At 45.4% G+C, this 20,164-nt stretch overlaps 1 long non-coding RNA gene across 1 annotated transcript in view; it reads right to left on the bottom strand.

Moving 5' to 3' along the window:
• The window catches only part of LOC146835054 (uncharacterized), a 46,309-nt gene that overhangs the window by 23,769 nt on the left and 2,376 nt on the right, over nucleotides 1-20,164 (bottom strand). Inside the window, exon 6 of the long non-coding RNA XR_014960372.1 lies at nucleotides 16,768-16,836. This is a non-coding gene — a long non-coding RNA (uncharacterized LOC146835054). The remainder of the gene's footprint in view (nucleotides 1-16,767; nucleotides 16,837-20,164) is intronic.

The following is a 20,164-nucleotide window of genomic DNA, read 5'->3' as shown; positions in this document are numbered from 1 at the left end:
GTTAGTTGTACTAACTACATTTCGCGCGCCCGCAATCCACTGCTGATGATGTCACATAATACATCATTCATGACATGGTCAGAGACATCACTGATGACATCTCAAATGACATCACTGATGATATCACTGATGGCATCATCCACGTGACAATCACATACACCTCATCAAACACTAGTATAACCTTTCATCACACACTGTAAAATACAGAGTGCCAGAGTTCGGCGGATTTTAGAGGAATATTTGTACGTTTCTAAAATGGACACAGAAAATTTTCTGCTGAAAACCACACAATGGATTCCTATGGAAGGAAATACAAGTTACTGGTAAGTACGCTTAGAATTACTTTTCAGGGTCAGTGCTGGGCTAAAAGATGCAGCCCTGGGTTCTCTCCTGATAACTGGTGAGGAAATCGGAATTCATAGTTCGGCTGATTTTAGAGGAATATTTTTCCAATGGTGAAGGAAGGGGGCGGGGCCTGAGGTGACGTGTGCAAACACGCCCTATGGCGCGTTTTAAGTTGGCGAATCAATTCCTCTCCAATCCTGAGGTCCCCTGGGGGCCAACTAGCCCACCAGGTACCTCCAGTATGCGCCAGGGAGCTGCGTAGCAGAGAGGTGTTCAGAGGCCATGCCCCTTTTTACAACACTCTGCAATGCAGCTCCGTGGCACTTAGTGGAGGTACCTGGTGGGCTAGTTGTCCCCTAGGGGACCACTGGATTGAAGTGGAATGAATTCCCCAACTTAAAACACGCCACAGGGCGTGTTTGCACAGTATCACCTCAGGCCCCGCCCCCTACTTTCACCACTGTGCAAACGCACCCCGTGGCACGTTTTAAGTTGAGAGATTAAGTCTCCTTGAATCCTGAGGTCCCCTGGCGGCCAACTAGCCCACCAGGTACCTCCAGTAAGCGCCACGGAGCTGCGTTGCAGAGAGGTGTAAAAAGGGGTGTGGACTCATTACACCTCTCTGTAATGCAGCCCCCTGGTGCATACTGGAGGTTCCTGGTGGGCTAGTTGGCCCCCAGGGACCACCAGTATTGAAGGGGAATTAGATCCCCCTCTGCAAACGCGCCAGGGGGCGCGTTTGCAGAGTGGTGCAAGGAGAGGGCGTGGCCTCCGGCCCATCCCTTCTTTTTTTTTCAGACGGGGGGCCCCACTTCTTTTTCTAATTTAGTGGCCCTGGGGACCCCATCCCCCAGGGCCTGCCCCCAATTTATTTATTTTTTTAAATCAGGAAGGGGGCCGCGTGGCCCCCCTCCCGAGGCCATAATTTGCCCCGGGGACCCCATCCCCCGGGGCATGGCCTTTTTTTTTGTTTCTTTGTTTTTTAGAGGGGGGCTGCCTTGCCCCCCTCCTGTGGCCTCTTGGCACCGGGGACCCCATCCCCCGGGGCCGTTTTTTTATTTTTATATTTTTTTATTTTGGGGAGGGGGGCACGTGGCCCCCCTCCCGTGCCACTTATGGCCCCGGGGACCCCATCCCCCGGGGCCTGGCCTCCGTTGGGGCCCGTGGGGGGGTCCCAATCCCCCCACGGTCCCAGCCGGCTCCCCGCCTCCTGCGGGAACCGGCATTGCTTTTCCACATGGGGAGCAGCTAACATGCTGCTCCCCATGTGGAAAAGCAATCTGCTTTGCTTCATTGAAGCGAGAGCAGGTTTCCCTGCTCTCGCTTCAATGAAGCAAAGCAGTTTGCAATGGCAGGATGGGAGCCGCGAGGCTCCCGCCCTGCCATTGCAAACAGCAGTGTCTCGGGGTGGGCACCCCGGGACACTGCAGGAGCCGGCCCTGGGGGGTGGCGGTCCCCAGGGCCATCTTTGGCTCCAGGAGGGGGGCCGCGGGGCCCCCCTCCCACATAACTTAAAGCCCCGGGGGGGGGGTGGTCCCCGGGGCTTGGGGGTCCGTAACGGACCCCCTATTTTAAATAATTAGTGCCCCGGGGAGGTGGCGGTCCCCGGGGCGTGTGGTGGGGCTCGAGCCCCCCCCACACAGGCTTTTGTTTTTTTCAAACAAACAAGCCCCGGGGGGTGGCGGTCCCCGGGGCTGTGGGTGGGCCATGAGCCCCCCCGCAGACATTGACTTAAAGCCCCGGGGGGTGGCGGTCCCCGGGGCTTGGGGGGGGCCTTTGAGCCCCCCACTCATCTATATTGAAGCCCCAGGGGGTGGCGGTTCCAGGGGCTGGGAGGAGCTGAGAGCCCCCCCCATGTATTTCACAAAAGCCCCGGGGGGTGGTGGTCCGCATGGCTGGGGGGCCCCTCTGGGCCCCCCCATTACAACAAAAAATATCCCCGGGACATGGCACCCCGGGGGCTAATTGTAAACGCGCTTCGATTTTTTTTTTCGTCAGCGGGAGCGCATCTCGCGATTTTGAAAAAAAATAAATATTTTTTTGGGGGCCTTGGGGGTCCTTGTGGGACCCCCTGCGCAGGCCTAGGGGGTCAGGGTGTTTCTACCCTGCACCCTTGTCACGTTTTGCGCCTTTTTTTTCGGTTTTCTTGTGCCTCGGTTCTACCGAGGCACAAGATGGCTGCCAACACTTCCTGATTCAGAGTGTTGGCAGCCAATTAGCATTCAGCTTGTGCATGGCAGGGTGCACACTGGGTGCGTGGAGGGTGCGCAGATCCTCCGAGGCCATAGATATATCTATCTTTTTAACTCTATTTTTCTCAGGAACTACTGAACGGATTTACACCATTTAAGCAAAAGGCACAAGTCTGAACTGAGGACTACCTCTTTGCCAAATTTGGTGTAATTTCATTCAGCAGTTCGGGCTGTAGCTGCGTCAACAGGTTCTATGGGAAAAACGCGTTTTGGGACCCCCCCTTTTTTCTCAGCCCCCGCTTGACGAATCACCGTGAAATTTTCAGGATAGGAGCGGACCCGAGCTGGCCAAAAGTTTGGAAAATTTCACGAAGATTCGTCAATCCGCCCCAACGTTATTCCAAATAGAATGTTGCGGATTTCCTATGGAAAATAGGTCCTAACTATATCTACCTACTGGCGACCGCCAGTAGGTAATATGTATATATATATATATTTTCTACAATAGTGATTTTCCTTTGCTTACATCTTTGGTGCTGTTTCCAGGGGAAGTCAGTAAAATGGGAGTCTTAAAGAGTTTTTTATATGTTAGTTTCCACTGGAAATTTTGTTACCCACTTGAGAAAAAAAACGCTAAACAGAATTATACCTAAGTTGCCATGAAACTGGAAAGTTACTCAAAGGTTGGTTTTTTGTAAAATTATTCAGTAGTTTTGGAGAAAATATCAGTACAAAATTTTGTTGGGTGGGCTTTGAAAGATTACATTATAGAGATATTTAGACGATTAGTCTGTCGAGGGCCCTCTAACATGGGTTTGAAGACTGTAGGCAAACTTAAATTTAAAAAATAAAGGTCATGTTGGATGAGGAACCTTTTTCTTCTTATATTGTCCCTTTCAGACAAACTCAGATTCTGGTTGGTAGACACAGCAGCCACAAGGGAAACGTTTTGTTATTGCCTCCATTAAAGGATTGGGCATGATTCGGTCCTGAAAATAAAAACAAAGGCCACATGAGAGTGTCAGGCGAGCAGATCCAGCCCTCAAGCCTAGGGGGGCGGAACCTCAAACAAATCCACTAGATTAAAGCAAAAGTGCTCAATGCGTCCAGTCCGTGAACTTGGCACAGAGTTTACAGGCTCTGGTGGGACTAGATGACTAAAAGGGGGGGCAGGGCCAGTGCATGGACAGCACCTGATACCGCAGAGTACGACAGGTGCCTCAGAAGCAACTCCACAGTACAGGACTAGAGCAGTGACAGAGCGAACAAACTATCATGAAACCCACATAAAATTCGCAAAATTAATACCCCTTTGGGTTCTTGCCACTAACGGACTAACGGTGATAACAGCCACGAACGTACCTGTGCTCATTCGATCCCTGTGGGCTGCTGAGTTCCCTGCTGCTCGCTCTTTCTCCCTCCCGCCGCCGCAGGACAGCGCGGCCGCTGTGTGGGGGGAGGAAAGGACTACACCTCCCAAGATCCCTTGGCCGGAAGCGGAAGCGACGGATTTCGCGCCCGCAGGCGCTACAAAAGTAAACCTTCCTCCGGCAAAGCGGGGGGTTCTTGCCACTAACGGACTAACGGTGATAACAGCCACGAACGTACCTGTGCTCATTCGATCCCTGTGGGCTGCTGAGTTCCCTGCTGCTCGCTCTTTCTCCCTCCCGCCGCCGCAGGACAGCGCGGCCGCTGTGTGGGGGGAGGAAAGGACTACACCTCCCAAGATCCCTTGGCCGGAAGCGGAAGCGACGGATTTCGCGCCCGCAGGCGCTACAAAAGTAAACCTTCCCCCCACGTCGCGGGACCGCGCGCGGGCGGCGCCGGGCTAAGCCCGGGCAAAGGGCGGGCCCTCTACCATTCACTATTGTTACAAAACTTGGGTATTGGAGTTGCCTCACATATAAGTGCTCAGTGCTCTGTGGCAAACTTGTTAAAGTGGTAGTAGTGTTTGGCCTGTGCTGTATTCATAGGTTGTTTATTGTGGTGGTTATGAAGTATATTGAGTAATACTGTAACGGATATACATGAGGCGCATTGATACTATGAGTAGGTAATTGCTGAGTAACAAATCTTGATAAATATTTGGCCACTCAGTCGCGATCACAGTGGGGGAAAAGTGGGTTGTCAACAGAAAGAGCATCATGGCTACTAAACCAAAAACTAGATCAACCAAGCGTAAAGCAAGCACTCCGTTGATTACGACAAATAGCCAATTTAACACAGATACTCTTGTTGGGCACTCTGCACCCCCAACGGCCGTAGATTTAATGTTACGTAAGGTCATTGGGGCAGTAAACGGGGAAATTGAACGCACCCAGAGACGCCTATCAATGACCCCTACGCAAAATTCCCATTTACAAACACACAGTAGTCCCATGCAAGCCCCACAAGTAAACCTTTGTGATAGCCTACTGGATAATAGCCCGGACATTTCAATTGGGAATTTACCTTGTGGCCAGCAGCTAATAGAGGCTGATTCACCTATTGATAAGGTAACAAAAAGACCTAATTTAATTAAGCATAGGTTGCCCAAAAGAGGTACCAAGATCCGCAAGCAAGGAAGCCAAAACCCTCCAATAAGGGTGGGAAGAAACAACTAATAGAGGATGAGCTCATAGAAGTAGATACACCAACTCCATTAAGTCCACCGGGATGGCTACAACCAGTTATAGCCGATTTGCAAAAACATCTAGAAACCTTCATTACTGCCCAAATAAAACCACTCTTTAGTAAACTAGATAAAATTACTAATGAGCTTCATAAACAGGTGAAGCTGAAGGAAAGCAACTCTAACCCTATTGGAAATTTAACCTCAACTGTAATTCCCCCCCTAAGGCCACTTCCTATGGAAAACATTGGCACCGGAAATGAGCTATGCATTACTGCACAGGTTCATGATCCACCCATAAGTGTAGACCAGTCACAGGATAGATGCCGCCCTGAAAATACGAAAGACTGTCACCCTATAAATAAAGATCAGTCGAGGAGATTACAGATAAAGCCAGGGCAGGTTGTGTCCCATGAGCAGGTGGATGTATGGCAGAAAGTCCCTGATAGCAAGGGAAAAACCCCCCCTCCCCCCCCTGGAGTAAATCTACCCCCCGAAGTAAGTCCCTATGTTGTGATTTTTGCCGGGGTTCCTGAACTCAGGGGGGGTCAAAGGGAGGCACACCTAGAGTTAAAAAACAAGATTATATACTGGTTAAATATACACAGACCTCTCCAAGGGAGGGAAAGGGGAGAAATTATCCATGTAAGAAGAGTACCATGGTTGGGCAACAGAGGAAAGGACATTGAAGGGGATTGCATTATTGCAAATTTCAGGAACCCAACGCTGGTGGAGTATATACTGGGAAACTATAACAAAAATGCAAACAGTACTATTCGAACTATGCCTCTGGCCTATTTTTATCCCAGACATGGCCTTGTGTACCCTCATGGTCACAATTTAGGCAGGAAGGGAGGAGGAACAGATGGAGACTGGAGAAGGAACTATGAATACAGTTCTCTATCACTATTAAATTCGAATGGTCCGCAGTGGGAGAACAGATTTAGTCCCCTTCAATCGCTGGATGAAAATGATTGACTAACGAATTCAGAGGTATGTCTGGTAGGAAAGAAAATAAGGACATCTACGAAAATAAATGAATTAACTTCAGAGGCAAGGCACACATCGAATCACCCAGAAATTGGCCCGCAAAGCCAGATTGGGGAGAGGCAAGTCCTACCACTAGAAAGGAGGGAGGCACATGAATTAGATACTCATGGTCTAAGGCTGTCCGGGACACAGGGGGCAAGGGTGAAAATAACATCTTGGAACATCGCAGGCCTAGCTGGAAAAATAAGCAATATAGAGTGGAGGAATCAACTAAGGGACTCCCATATAATAGCTTTACAGGAGACATGGGTAGTTGAGCCCGATAATCATCATTTAGAGGGGTATAAGTCCTTCTTTGTACCAGCTCAGGAGAGTAGAGCTGGTAGAGCAAAGGGAGGCCTAATAATATACGCTGATGTCAACTTAAAGGGGAGATGGACTGTGTCATCTTGGTCCTCAGACAACTTGCAAGCAGTAACCTTCCAGGGACAGGGGTTGAGGGTACAATTATTTAACTTTTATAACCCTGGCCCAGGAAGTGGCACTAATGCCGTGCTGGAGGAATTAGATCTTAGACTAAAACAGGAATCTGATCTAAGAAAAGGCGGAGAAAATTTATTCGTCCTTTTAATGGGGATCTAAATTGTCATCTTTGCTCACGGTTGATACCGGTAACTACCCACTGAGATCTTTGCCCACTTAAAAAGGTCCCACATTTGGAGCACACAGCTGAGGGTATACTAATAACAAAAATACTAGGGAGTCACTCACTAGCACACACTATTGATCTGGCAATTCCAGAACCAGAGGGCATCCTGATACCGACTTTTAAAGGAAGGGGATGTTCGTCTATTATAGGCTACATCTTTATATCCACCTTTGCTAAACATCGGATTGGGAAGGTAAACACTAAATGGAGTGCCTTTAGCGATCATAACCCTCTTGTTATAGAAATACCGTATAAGGATTATATTAAAATGAATAAACAGCTGGATACCATTTTACAACCTACCGACCAGGGTAGGCGTTTAAAATGGACAAAAATCAATGCCCCTGAATTTTACACTGCACTGGTGCAAAAGCGGAAAAAGTGGCTTGAGGAGTGTTTAGACCTCCAAATAGAGGGAGTTGACCTAGTTGCTGCTTTCAGGGAGCTAACTAAATGCGCTGGAAAACTATTGTTGATAAAAGGTCCCAGAAAACTAGTGACTCACCCAAGATGGTTTGACGCAAATTGTGCACGAGCACTAAGAAATTTAAAGTCAAGTCTTAAGGTTAATCCGAGGGACATAGTGGAGGTGGCAAAGTATAGGAAAATCTATAGAACTAAGATCAAAGAAAGGAAAACTACCTTAAAAGCTGAATTATGGACTGATTTAAGAGAGGCTGGCGAAAACAGAGACTTCACTGAATTCTGGAAGATTATAAATAGGCCCTCTTTTTATGATTGTAACACACCGGTCCTCAGCACAAATATCGTCCCACAGCAATGGGTAGCTCATTTTGAGAAACTTTACAATCATTCCAAGGTTTGTAAACAAGAAGGGGAATGGGTTGGCAATAGGAATGAGGCGCAGGATTTTACACTCACTGAGATCACGCAAGCAATTAATGGATTAACAACAAAGCACCTGGGCCTGATGGCACTCCCCCAGATTTGTATAAAAGTAATGTCGATTTGTGGGCACCAATTTTAATGAGAGTGCTAAACGCAGCCATTAAAACAGGACTCCCGAGGTCATGGTCTACTGCCTTAATAGTTCCTATTTTTAAAAAAGGAAACAAGGACAACCCCCAATGCTATAGACCTAAATCATTGATTGATGTTTCGGCTAAAATATTGGGGCGGGTGGTTTTAAATCGTTTAATGGCCTGGACAGAAGAGCAGCACACAATAGTTGATACCCAGTATGGCTTCAGAGCGGGAAAATCGGCCAGTGATCAATGTTCAAATTTATATTTACTGGTCGCTAAATATACTAGTGCAAGTAATGGGACCATTTACATGGGATTTATGGACCTAGCAGCGGCCTTCGACAATGTGAATAGAAGCAAGCTTTGGGAAATGATGACTTCCTTGGGGATTGATCAGGGTTTGATAAACATTTTGAAAGAGCTACACTGGAACACTACAGCGAGGGTCCGCTATAGTGTGGAGGGGGGGCAAACTGATTCCTTCCCATGTTCCAGTGGAGTAAGGCAGGGATGCATTCTTGCCCCCTTCCTATTCTCACTATATATAAACGACCTGGAGGCAACCCTCATAGCCAAGGCAGCCGATTGTCCTAGGGTAGGAAAGCGCCAAATACCAGTCCTCCTATATGCGGATCACGCGGTTCTCCTTGCTAGGACACCGCGAAGTCTCCAAATATTGATTAATGGATTTGTAGATTTCATGGAAAAATTAGATCTGTCTGTAAATCTGACTAAATCCTTTGCGTTGATCGCAGGCAAAAAAACGACTAAAAAAACGATGTTCAATATTGGGACCCATGTCATGGATATAGTAACTACCTTCCCGTATCTAGGCCTGCTGTTCGACTGCAAAATTCAATTTGATAAGTTGTTGGAGGAACGCTGCTCCAAACTAGTTTCGTCATGTGGTGCAATCATGAATTTTGCACAAAGATTAGGCTGCTGGTCCCCCGAGCAAGTTATGACCTTATATAATTCAATAAGTATAGCTAAAGCGGTATATGGAGCAGAGGTGTGGGGCTTCATGGATGTTAAACAGCTACAAATGGAAGAAGATAAATTTATTCGTAGGATCCTGAAGATCCCACACACGATACCAGCTGAAATTGCACATTCTGAACTTGGTATCCCATACATTGCTGATTTGGTCAAAATTAAACCAGTTTTGGCTTGGCTCAGCATCTGGGCAAACCCAGATGCTGAGCTAAGCAAGGAAATCCTTAATGATTGCTTACAAAGGGATAAAGGAATGTCAATCCCATGGCTGAAATATGTTAAAGTAACTTTAGAATCTGTAGGCCAGCACACACTTTTCAGTACCCCTGCTCTAATTTCAAGAAATAGTAAAATACAAATTAAAAGTCTGTTGCTGGATAAAATGGAATCCCTCAGGGAGACTAAAGCTTTTACATTAAAACGCTCAGTGGTAGCGCATTGTTTAGTTAAAGAGACAGTGGGTATGGAACCCTATCTATTTCTTTTGCATAATCAACAGGATAGATTTTTAATGTGTCGTTTTAGGCTCAATTTGTTGCATAACATTTTATCTTACCCATCGGGTTTTACTGCGACTATTGAGCAGAAGGGTGCCTGCGGCTGCGACAATTTGTCTCCGCAGGACACCCTTCATTTTGTATTATTGTGTCCATTTTATTGTCTTCCTAGACGCATGTTTTTAATTGATATTTTAAAACGTGGAAAATTCCGACATGCGAAGGTAGCCTTGTTGTTCCTTCAAAGAGCAAATGATATGTATACTCTATGTTCAGTGATAAGCTTTCTGAAAGCTGCAGTAAGACTAAGGAGCACTAGAGACTAATTTACTTCTCGCATTTATATGAATTGTAACAGTTCGGTTGATGGTTATTTTTATATCAATGAAATGTATAATTGTATATGTTGTTGTATTTTTAAATATGTACTTTTTATGATGATTTTTTAACCATCGAAATAAAGAATTTGAACTGAACTGACTAAAAGCACTGGCCAAAGTTTGAATCCTGTGAACTGAGTTCATGGACCAACCAACTTGTGGACAGATGTTAGGTCTCATGCTCCGGCTTTGCAAACTCTACTCTATGTTTGCAGGGTGAAGAACTCATGGACATGTGATGGCACTGACGATGTACCTCTTCTTGGAGTTTGCAAACTCTGAGCTCAGTCCACATTCTCAAGATGTTATGGATCAAAGTTGGACTCCCCTGTTCAGAGTTCATTAACTTTGAGCTGAGTCCAGTACCTCAAGAACCCATGTACCAATTTTGGGTGCTCTCTCAAAGTTTGTGAAAGCTGAGCCAAGGCCTTGGGCTTCATTTTCCATTTAAGCAGGGGTGGGCGGAACTCAGAGTTTCAGTTCATGGAGTTACATAACAACTCTGCGAAATTCCAGAGTTCTGCACACATGTGGAAAATATGCACATTATGCAGAAATTTTGCATCAGTTGTGGGAGCAGCAATTAAAAATCAGTGTGAATGGCTCCATGTGGTGCGCAGGAGCATGTGGCCATTCAACTTGATTTTGCTGCCACCGTAGTCGAAAATCTACTTGATCTGCAGCAAATCTACTCGACTGCCTGCATCAGCAAATCATGCTAGTGGATGCCAAATATTGCTTGCGGTCACCAGCTCGCATTTCTGAAGCCTTGTAGGAAAAGAATCCACCCCTCAACAATTGTCATAATTTGTCCGGAACTCCACATTTCAAGAGTAATGTAGAGTCATTAAATTCCATCAAATCTGAAACATTCCGCCCACTTCTACATTTGAGTATATTGTGAGTCCACAGATTTGGGTCGGATTTAAAAAACTCTAAATGCATTTTTTGTGCCATTTACAATATGCATTGTTTTTCCATGCTTGTATTTAGATGGCATTGTGTGCAAAATAATGATTGACTGAATGGGGTCACGAGTAAGTACCAGTGGCTGAGATTAATTCACGCTTTCTATCCATCACTTTTTTCTGTGCCGTCATATGTCATCCTAAGTGGGATGGGTATGCCCAGATATGGGTCCTGCGCACACTGTCGCTGGAACCAAGCTGCATGTGGCTCAATGGTTAGAGCGGCAGACCCTGATGCAGAGGTCCGGCCCAGGACCAGGGTTCAATTCCCGCTTCGGTGGGTCTTGGGCTTAATTTCCTCGGACCTGATATTTCTCGCCTTGGTGCCTATTCTAATCATGGGTCCCACTCTGCAACTCTGGGCAATAGCTTGCTTAATCTCCACAACGGCCCCAACAGCGCAGGGGATGCCTGGCTGCACCTTGGGGGTGCCCAGGAGTGGACACTTCACAGGGAAAGCCAGGATGGGTTCCTCTGCGGTATAAGTACAGCGCCGGGACACCTCCGTTGGTAGGTAGCTGTGCGCTTTACAAATGCCAGATTATTATCTGGCTGATGAGCCCATAACAAGGGCGAAACCAGTCCTGAATTGCTTGTGTCCTGACTCAGGGAGGGGCTGACTTGGCAGTTCGGGCTGCACTCTTCCCATTTGAGCAGGATCACGACTGATTTGTATATATCTGGGTCCAAACTCATGGTGTGCAAAATAACGATGGACTGGGCTGTGGCCCCAAGTAATTACTAGTAGCTAAGAATAATTCAAGCATTCCATCCATCACATTTTGTATACTTTGATATAGCGCCCTAAGTGGGACAATTATACCCAGATGTGGGTCCAAAGCACACTGTCACAGGAACCAAGCTGTGTCTGGCTGATGAGCCCATAACAAGGGTGAAACCGCTCCTGGATTGCTTGTGTTCTGGTTCAGGGAGGGCTTGGCTTGGCAGTTAGGACTGGACTGTCCCCATTGGAGCAGGGTCATGACTGATTTGCATATAGCTGGGTCCAAACGGAGGTGGAACGGTGTGCAAAATAGCGATGGACTGGGAAGCGGCAGTTAGGGTTGGACTATTGTATAAAACTGAGGCGGCATGGTGTGCAAAATAACAATGGACTGTGATGCGTCCCCGAATAATTACCAGTGGCTGAGATTAATTCAAGCATTCCATCCATCACTTTTTGTATACTTTATTTAGATGTAGGCAGGGACCAGAATGTGTTTTAAGATGTGTGTGTGTCTAGTTAAATCAAACATTAAAAAAACACAACTCATTTTAACAGCACATCTAGAAATGAGGGCATGACTTCCTCTGACTTGAAACAGTCAGTGGGCCCGATTCACAGAACTAACTTAAGACAAAATACTAAACTTACTAACATTTTGGTATTCACAGAAGGCACTTACTCATTTTGGTATTCACAGAAGGCACTTACTCATTGCGGTATTCACAGAAGTTAGGAGTCCTAACTTTAGGACTCCTAAATGCCTTCTGTGAATACCGAAAGTCTTAAAATTAGGATTTTTCTCAGTTTAGTAGTAGTATAGTTAGGACTCCTAACTTTTGGACTCCTAAATGCCTTCTGTGAATACCGAAAGCCTTAAAATTAGGATTTTTCTCAGTTTAGTAGTAGTAAAGTTAGGAGTCCTAACTTTAGGACTCCTAAACTGAGAAAAATCCTAATTTTAAGACTTTCGGTATTCACAGAAGGCATTTAGGAGTCCTAAAGTTAGGACTCCTAACTTCTGTGAATACCAAAATGAGTAAGTGCCTTCTGTGAATACGAAAATGGTAGTAAGTTTAGGATATTGTCTTAAGTTAGTTCTGTGAATCGGGCCCTGGGCCTTTTTGGCAAATTAAAATGGCATTGGTTGAAACTTGATATAACCTCCCAACATATAAAAAGTGCCTATTTCATATCAACATGAGCCATTTTGTGAAGCGCTGGATTTTTTGCAGTTCTCCATCAGAGTGAGTGCTACATTACCCCTCTGCACTATGGCTAACAAAGTTCAATACTTGTTTCCATGATCATCATTCTCTAGAAGAAGAAGCCATTTTCACTGGAATGATTGTGGAACCAAACACAAAAAGAATTCCATCATTTGAAATGTTGTTCTCAGGAGAGAATAAGCTCTGCGCTAGGCTTGGGCAAAATTTCATTTGCACTAGTGTAACCTTGCATAAGTTCCAGCAATTTTTAGTACGATTGTTATGCAAAATGCCTGAGATTATATCATTACACAACATCACATAACTGAGATTGTGATTGTGCTCTCTTTTTTGCATCAAACTTCAAAAATTTGTATCACTGGTTCCCCTTATTGGATTTCTATCATTTTGCTTATTAAATTTGACACTATTTGTTCTAAATCTGTTTGGGGTTTTTATTGTTTTGTGTTTTGACTTTATTACTATGTTGGTACTTTACACATTGCCCTTACATAAGCCTTTCTGCTTTGTGCCATAGATATCAGGGTGCTGAGCTCATGTTATTTTAGTGATTTGGAGGTTCCACCCTGAAAAGAGTTGTGATTATTCCTCCAAGTAGGCATTTACCCAACCTAATTAATTATCTAATTTCTTACACTCAGATGACTTAAACACGGCTGGAATTTACAAACTTCACCTAACTTGTACAAAAAGTGTTATACATATTTTACCCAACCCTGTATTACATGATTTACACTGAGGTAGGTTCCTGACTCTTCCTATTATTCCGACTATTCTTGTATTTTGAAAAGTAACAATGTTAATGTTATGCTATGTTAAGATGCCTATATAGCGCGACAGCTACCCACTCTGGGTTTCCCGGAGCTTTTAGCAATGGGTAGGGTTCTTCCAGGACAAGATAGTTCAAAACATCCAGGTATATAGTTGTCTGTGGAAGATGGTCAGCGAAGTACAGAATATCAGGTGTTCCAGAAAAGCATTCCAGAGCTAGGGGCCGAGGTACGCAAAAGCAAATCCGTTGGATTTTAGGAACAATACACAGGAAGAAGTTGATGAAGCGCAGAGAGCGAGCAGGCTGATGAAATTTTATTGGGCCAGTAATATAATTGTGGGCATCGCCTGCCCTTGCTTTGTAGACATAGTACAAGGCCTTAAATTGGATGCGTTTCTCCACCCTTAGCCAGTGAAGCTCATGGAGGAGAGATGCAACTGGTGCATGTTTGGCAGGCTGTAAATCAGTCTGGCGGCCGCGTTCTGCACCACCTACATACGTCTCATGGAGGCCTAATCAACCCCAAAGTAAAGGATGTTGCCATAATCCAATTTGGACAAACATAAGTGACTAGATGGCAGTTTTTGGGCAGAAATGGTGAGTATCGAGATACATTTCCATAGCCATTTCAGGATTGTGAAACAGGTCGTAGATACCTGTGCCACCTGAGGCTTCATGGAAAGCTTAGTGTCCACTAAAATGTCAAGATTCTTGACTTTAGGGGCCAGCACAGGGCTATCGACTAGAGTGTTTGGCCGGTGCTGTGGTCACCAAAGGGACACGTTTTTTCCAAGCACCAGCACCTCAGTCTTACCTTTGTTAAGTTTCAGTGAATTGCTGTTCATCCATGAGGCTTCTTGCAAGGACACAGAATTGTGGTCTTGAGCATATGAGGGAGAGAAGATGATTTAAATATCATCTGCACAGGAGAATAAAGTAAGACAGCAGCAATCAAGGCCAGGGCGTGAACATAGATGTCAAAAAGCACTGGGCTTAGGGCTAATCCTTGAGAGACCCGAGAGGTCAATGAATCACACATGGAGGAGGCACTGCCAGAGGAGACCTGGAAGGTTAGAATATTAAAAAGAAGACAGCCTTAAATTGCCATTCCCTGAAGTCTCAGATGTGCCAGTCTCAATAGAAGCATATCATGGTACACAATATCGAAGGCAGAGCTAAGATCAATTCTCATCCAGGAGCCGCCTGAGGTTTTCTGTGACCTCAAGCAGAGCAGATTCGGTACTGTGTCCTTCTCTGACCATGACTGGGAGTCATATAGAAAACTTTGGTACTCCACAAAAGCTGAAAGCTGTTTGCAAACATACTTGTCTATAATATCGGACAGGATGGGGAGCAGAGAAATGAGTCTGTAATTGGACCAATTGGAGGGATCCAAATTAGGTTTCTTCACAAGGGGTAGGACCGTGGCATGCTTCTAAGGCTGAGAAATAAGCCACTCTTGTAAAGAACAATTCTAGAAGTTTTAACAGGGACAACATGACGTCAGGATCCAAGAGTCAGAGATCAGCCAGGGGAGGAGGATCTTTAGGAGAACCAGATCTTATGGTTTGTGCCAGGGACAAAAATAGAGACAAATCTAGAGCATCCCATGGGTTCAATTTCTGGTGGGCAGGTGGGGTGGCTGAAGAAGTCAAATCATTAAAAAGGGTGATAGTTGGATGTGCAGCTGAGAGGGCTCCCCTCCAGTCCCAGACAGAGATTGTTGAATATCCTACACTTTGTTAACGAAAAAATTGAGCATGGGACAATATATATATATATAACAATTATTTAGGTGAAGTGAGTGTATAAAAAGAAATTATTAAATGCTACCAAACTCGTACGAAACTATATTTCACATGCCCACCCATAATCTCAGCACCCAGATTTCTAGGGGACAGCACAAATCCGGAATCCCATATTACAGCAGCACCAAATCTGCCTTACATAATATAGCAGCAGTAAGTGGTCAAAAAAGGGGAAGGGAATTAGAAAGAGGAATAAAAAGAGGCAAAATAAAGATATTTCCCCCTGTTACGCCTCACTTAAGGAGGCTTAGCATTTGACACTTTTACAGATCTACCACTTATGGTAAATCTGGGAATGTGCCAAAATCCATTGGTGGATGAGTGGGAACACTGATGCTCTACTATGGAACGCCTCATTGGGGCAGAGTTACACAAGGCAGTGATGTGTGCCTTGCGTTACTCTAGATTTATCAAGCCATGCAGGGCTAAGCAAGGTGGCCTTGCGTGGTTTGATAAATCTAACTTAGGTTTTGCTATACCCTTGTGTAGCACAAGGGCGATGGAACACCTTAATTAATCTGACCCCAAGTATATACAATATTCCCTAACTGCTGTTCATTGGAGTGGTCACCATTTACTTTAGTGACACATGCGTGTTACTCCACAAGCCCCCAGGTTTGACGTCTCCTCTGTGTATCTCCTCTTGTATTCCTATAAGCACACTTCTCTCGAGATGATTTCTCAAAAGTTAGGGCCTGATTTAGATCCTGGCAGATTGGTTACTGTGAGGAAATGTACAAGACCCCTCTACCCCAGTCCACCTTACCTCCCGTTATGGCGCCACGATCACCTTTCTTCCCGTATCCAAACGGCGGCATCCAGGAGACAGAAACACTAAGAACTGACTGTGTTTCGTCTTCACAGGAAAAGTACTCCACGTCACCCCGAACCGGCCAATCAGGAAACGGGAGCAGATGACAAAAGGACCAATCAGCTGCCAAAGAGGAGGAGGAGTCAAAAATCAGGAAGACGGAGAGAAGCAGGAAGACGGCGAGGAGTTCGGAAACAGTAGAAGCCGGGAAGAAACGGACCACAGAAAAAGAAGCAAGGAGAGGAGACACCACCAGGGATGGCGTAGCCGAGACGGAAACCAGAGTCAAAGAAGCCACGGACGGTTGGAGCGAGGAGTTGTGGTCACCGGAGGACGCCCACGAGCCGCCGCAACTCTGGAGAGTTGCGGCTGGAGGCGGTACCTAAGCACTAAAAGGGTGGAGGTGGGATAAGGGGAAACAAAGCCCATATGCGTTAACAGGCCTTTCTGTTCGTTTGGTGATTTGTTTTCTTTCTTCCTTTCGTTTTTTCTCTCCCTCACTCGTTGTCATCCCTCAATAGCACAGCCCTGCTCTCCCAAAAGCCTGCAATTACTTCCCTGACACTGTACCATTCGGAGCCTGAATACGGAACATCCGTGCTAACGTTTTGTTGGTTTTTTTTTGTTTTTGTTTTTTTCTCTCTCACCAGATTCTTCCTCCTCTCCACCTCCCCTACCTATGCACAAATCCTTCCCACCTGGGTGTGGCAAAAGGGTAGAAAGAGAAAATCCCTTGTAATCATACTCACTGCATCTTTGTCTTGTGTGCTTACTCCCCCTGCAAGCCTCCTGGGACCCCCTCCAGTCTGCCAGAACACCTAAGAAGAAGAAGGAAAAGAGAGAAAAAGAAACCGAATTGTGAACTTATCTGGGACAGAAACCCGAAGCAAAAACAGTATCGCTTTTTTTCTTTCTCTCTCTCTCTTTACGTCTCCCTTTGCTGTGAAGTGAATACCTGTATATGCTCTGACCAACTGTCATTTGACAATAAATCGCCCCAAAATTACACCAATCCAGCCTCCTCGCTTCTGTTTCCGCCCATCCCTCCCACAGTTACTCTGTCACAACGGTGACGGATGTCCTGTCCGTCTAAATATAAGGGAATTTATATTTCAGCAGATGAGATATCCGTAGCCGTTGTGCCGGAGTAAGGCATCCACCAAGATCTAAATCAGGCCCTTAATCTTTCACAATCTGCATATCTTTCCTTTTCTCGCTAACCCAAGGGCCTGACTATCTACTGGGGACCCTGCTGCCCTGCAGCCAGCTATGCCCTTTGGTATCAGGTTACTTCTTGTTCATGCACAAGAATAAGTACCAATTCCTCCTTACCCCCATGAGTAGATGCCATCTGGCTTGTCAAGATGTTCCTTGTACCACACTCTTGACCTTGAGCATTACCTAAGAAAAGCATGCTAGCATATGAAACATGCCATGCCCTAGCAAGTGTACTACGAGTAAACCCTAACACGTTTCTGCTTTGTTTGAGGCAATCACCACATCTGAAACCGGTTGTAAAAGAGGGAGAGTCCAACACAATCATACAGCCCATTGTAATTAACATGCATCACTGCTAACACTGACAGTAACAGGCAGAGTGGTTGGGCCAATGCTCTCTTAAATAGTTTGACTGTCAAAATTGCTGCTGAGAGGTCAGATCCACTATTAACTCTCATCTCACAACACTTTGTGATTTACACAAACAAGGCCCCCAGATTTCTGTAGGAAAGTGAAACCACCCACTATGCAGGAAGTGTGTCTGCCCACATTTTCTCAAAGTGCCTTTTTCCTGCCTGTTAATAGTGAAAACCACAAGGATGACCATGACATCCACTTCCTTCACCAACACAATTTCATCCCACATCCCTAATCCCAACACAATTCAACAATGCCTCACGTATCTCACCCATTTCCCTCCCTAAATCCAGCTATAATCCTTCTTGCAAAACATATTCACCCCCTTTGAAAACCGAACAACAAATTTTACTAAAACATCCTGAAACACACATCACCCGCTCCTTGAAACCAGCAACAGTCCCTTCCACAACAAACATCCACCGTGGACCCAACTAAAGCCAACAATACGTTTTTTAGAAAAGAAAATCCCATTGTAGTCGATTCAGTTTGAAAAGCAGACCATCTGTCTAATTTCTGACAGGTTGGCATCTAGGTGCTATAAATACCATTCTCTCTTTTGCCTCCATGGCCAAAACATCTGAGGGAGAGCTGGGACTTCTTGGACCACTCCAGCAAACAGATGTTGACCAATGGGCACTGCTCTTGGTGTTTCTGGGTATTCTTCCTCCTCCTGTTTCACAAACTGGTGGAATGATGCCACCTCAATTTCCTCCAACCCTTTTCATACTTGACTGCTGGGGGAAATGTCCCTGAACGGCATGCTTTGCTGCTGTCTTACCATTCTTCCCTACATGGCGGCAGGATATGATGGCGCAAGGCAGAGAAAAACAAAGAAACTGATTAAAGGTGCCTACTACAAAGTATGTATAAAGGAACAGAAAACGTCCGGTACAGTAAACCATAGCCTACCCATCACTCACCCCTGCCCCTTACTTATTTTCCTAGCAATATCTTTTCACCCTAACTCTGTTCTGGGGTTGGGGTAAAAGTTAGGTTACGTTTAGGATTTAGGTTAAGGTTAAGTCCCTGGAGTTGTAGGTGATGATGATGGAAGAAGGTAGGGAAAGGAGAGTGGTATGGGAGGTGTTATTCCCCTTAAAAAGGCAGATGCAGCACAGTGCAAGGGTAAACTGTTAGGGTACCGTTATGGATAGAGTGACAATTAAGAGTTGTGTTTAGGGGTTAATGTATGTTTCTGTACAATTCACTCGTGGAGTTTAAAACAATGCAGCCTTTTTTATGTCTACTTTTAAAGATATTTTTATTATTGCCCATCACTGGAAGATGGCTTCCCTTCATGGAAGGGAAAAACAGGCTGGCCTAACTAACCAATCAGTATCCTTCCGCCATTCCACCAGAAAGGTCAGTAACTAGCTCCTTCACTGTTCGTCTGTAGCGCTCAGAAGCAATTATGTCCAGCAATGTGTGCTATCCAAATGAAACATCTACATCTTGAATTTGAATTTTGAAATACATTTCTAGAGCGCACGAATGCCCTAAGGCGTCTTGGCACTGACAAACATCTGATACGGATCTATAGCTCGATTTGGGGGGAAAGCTTTATACGAAAGGGAAAACAGCCTAGATTTTACTTTCTTCCTGAAGTTCAGCAGGTTAGCCTGACTTTTGAGGTGCACAGGCATCTTGTTCCAAAGTTGACAGGTTAGGTGAATAAAACCTCTACCACCCCAAGAGGCTTTACAAACTGATTTCGAAGCTGGTGAATGCAACAGTCTGTTCGGAGAGTCCCATACTATCTTCCGTCTCAGAAAATCTGTTCCACTGCCATCCAGGGCTTTATGTGCCAGGCATAAGGCCTTAAAGGCCAAATTTTTATAAAGGGAGCCAATGAAGCTCCGTCAAACTGGCAGAAACAGCTTTGAATTTGGGAATCTTTTTTTAAAGCGTCCAGCTGCGTTTTGCAATATGTAAATCTTGGTTAAATAGCTTTGAGAGATACTGAGATAAGCAGCAGTGCAACAACCCAGTCAGGATAACACCTGTGCAATAACTACCCATTTTTGTAAGTCAAAGGAAATGAAAAGTAAGACGTTTCTGATAGTTCTCAACAAAAAGAAACAAGATGATGTTAGTTTACTGATCTGATGGAAAATTCAGGATAAAAAAATGACCCCAAGGGTCTTGACTTTGGGTTCTGGTGGAGGGGGGAACCTAAGATCTGAGGCCACTAGAAAGACATATCCTTTCTGAAAAGGAGAACCTCTGTATTATCTGAGTTACGCAGTTGCTACGCATCCAGCTAACAGCAGCATGCATGCAGCTGTTGAAACAATCAGCAGCCACATTCACATTACTTGAGATAGAGACAGGAATTTGAGTGTCCTCTGCACAGGACACTGTGGCAAAACCATGGCACCGGATTAACTTGGCTAGGGGTGCCACACAAATATTAGAGTGTTGGGCTTAAAGATGACCCTTGCGGGACCCCACAAGGCAGAATACAAGTTGTTGAATTGAACTACCCGAGAGCCACTGACTGCTCTCTGT

This window comes from Triturus cristatus, chromosome 4_2 (assembly GCF_964204655.1).
Source record: "Triturus cristatus chromosome 4_2, aTriCri1.1, whole genome shotgun sequence".
Classification (NCBI taxonomy): domain Eukaryota; kingdom Metazoa; phylum Chordata; class Amphibia; order Caudata; family Salamandridae; genus Triturus; species Triturus cristatus.
This window is presented reverse-complemented; position numbering and strand designations above follow the sequence as displayed.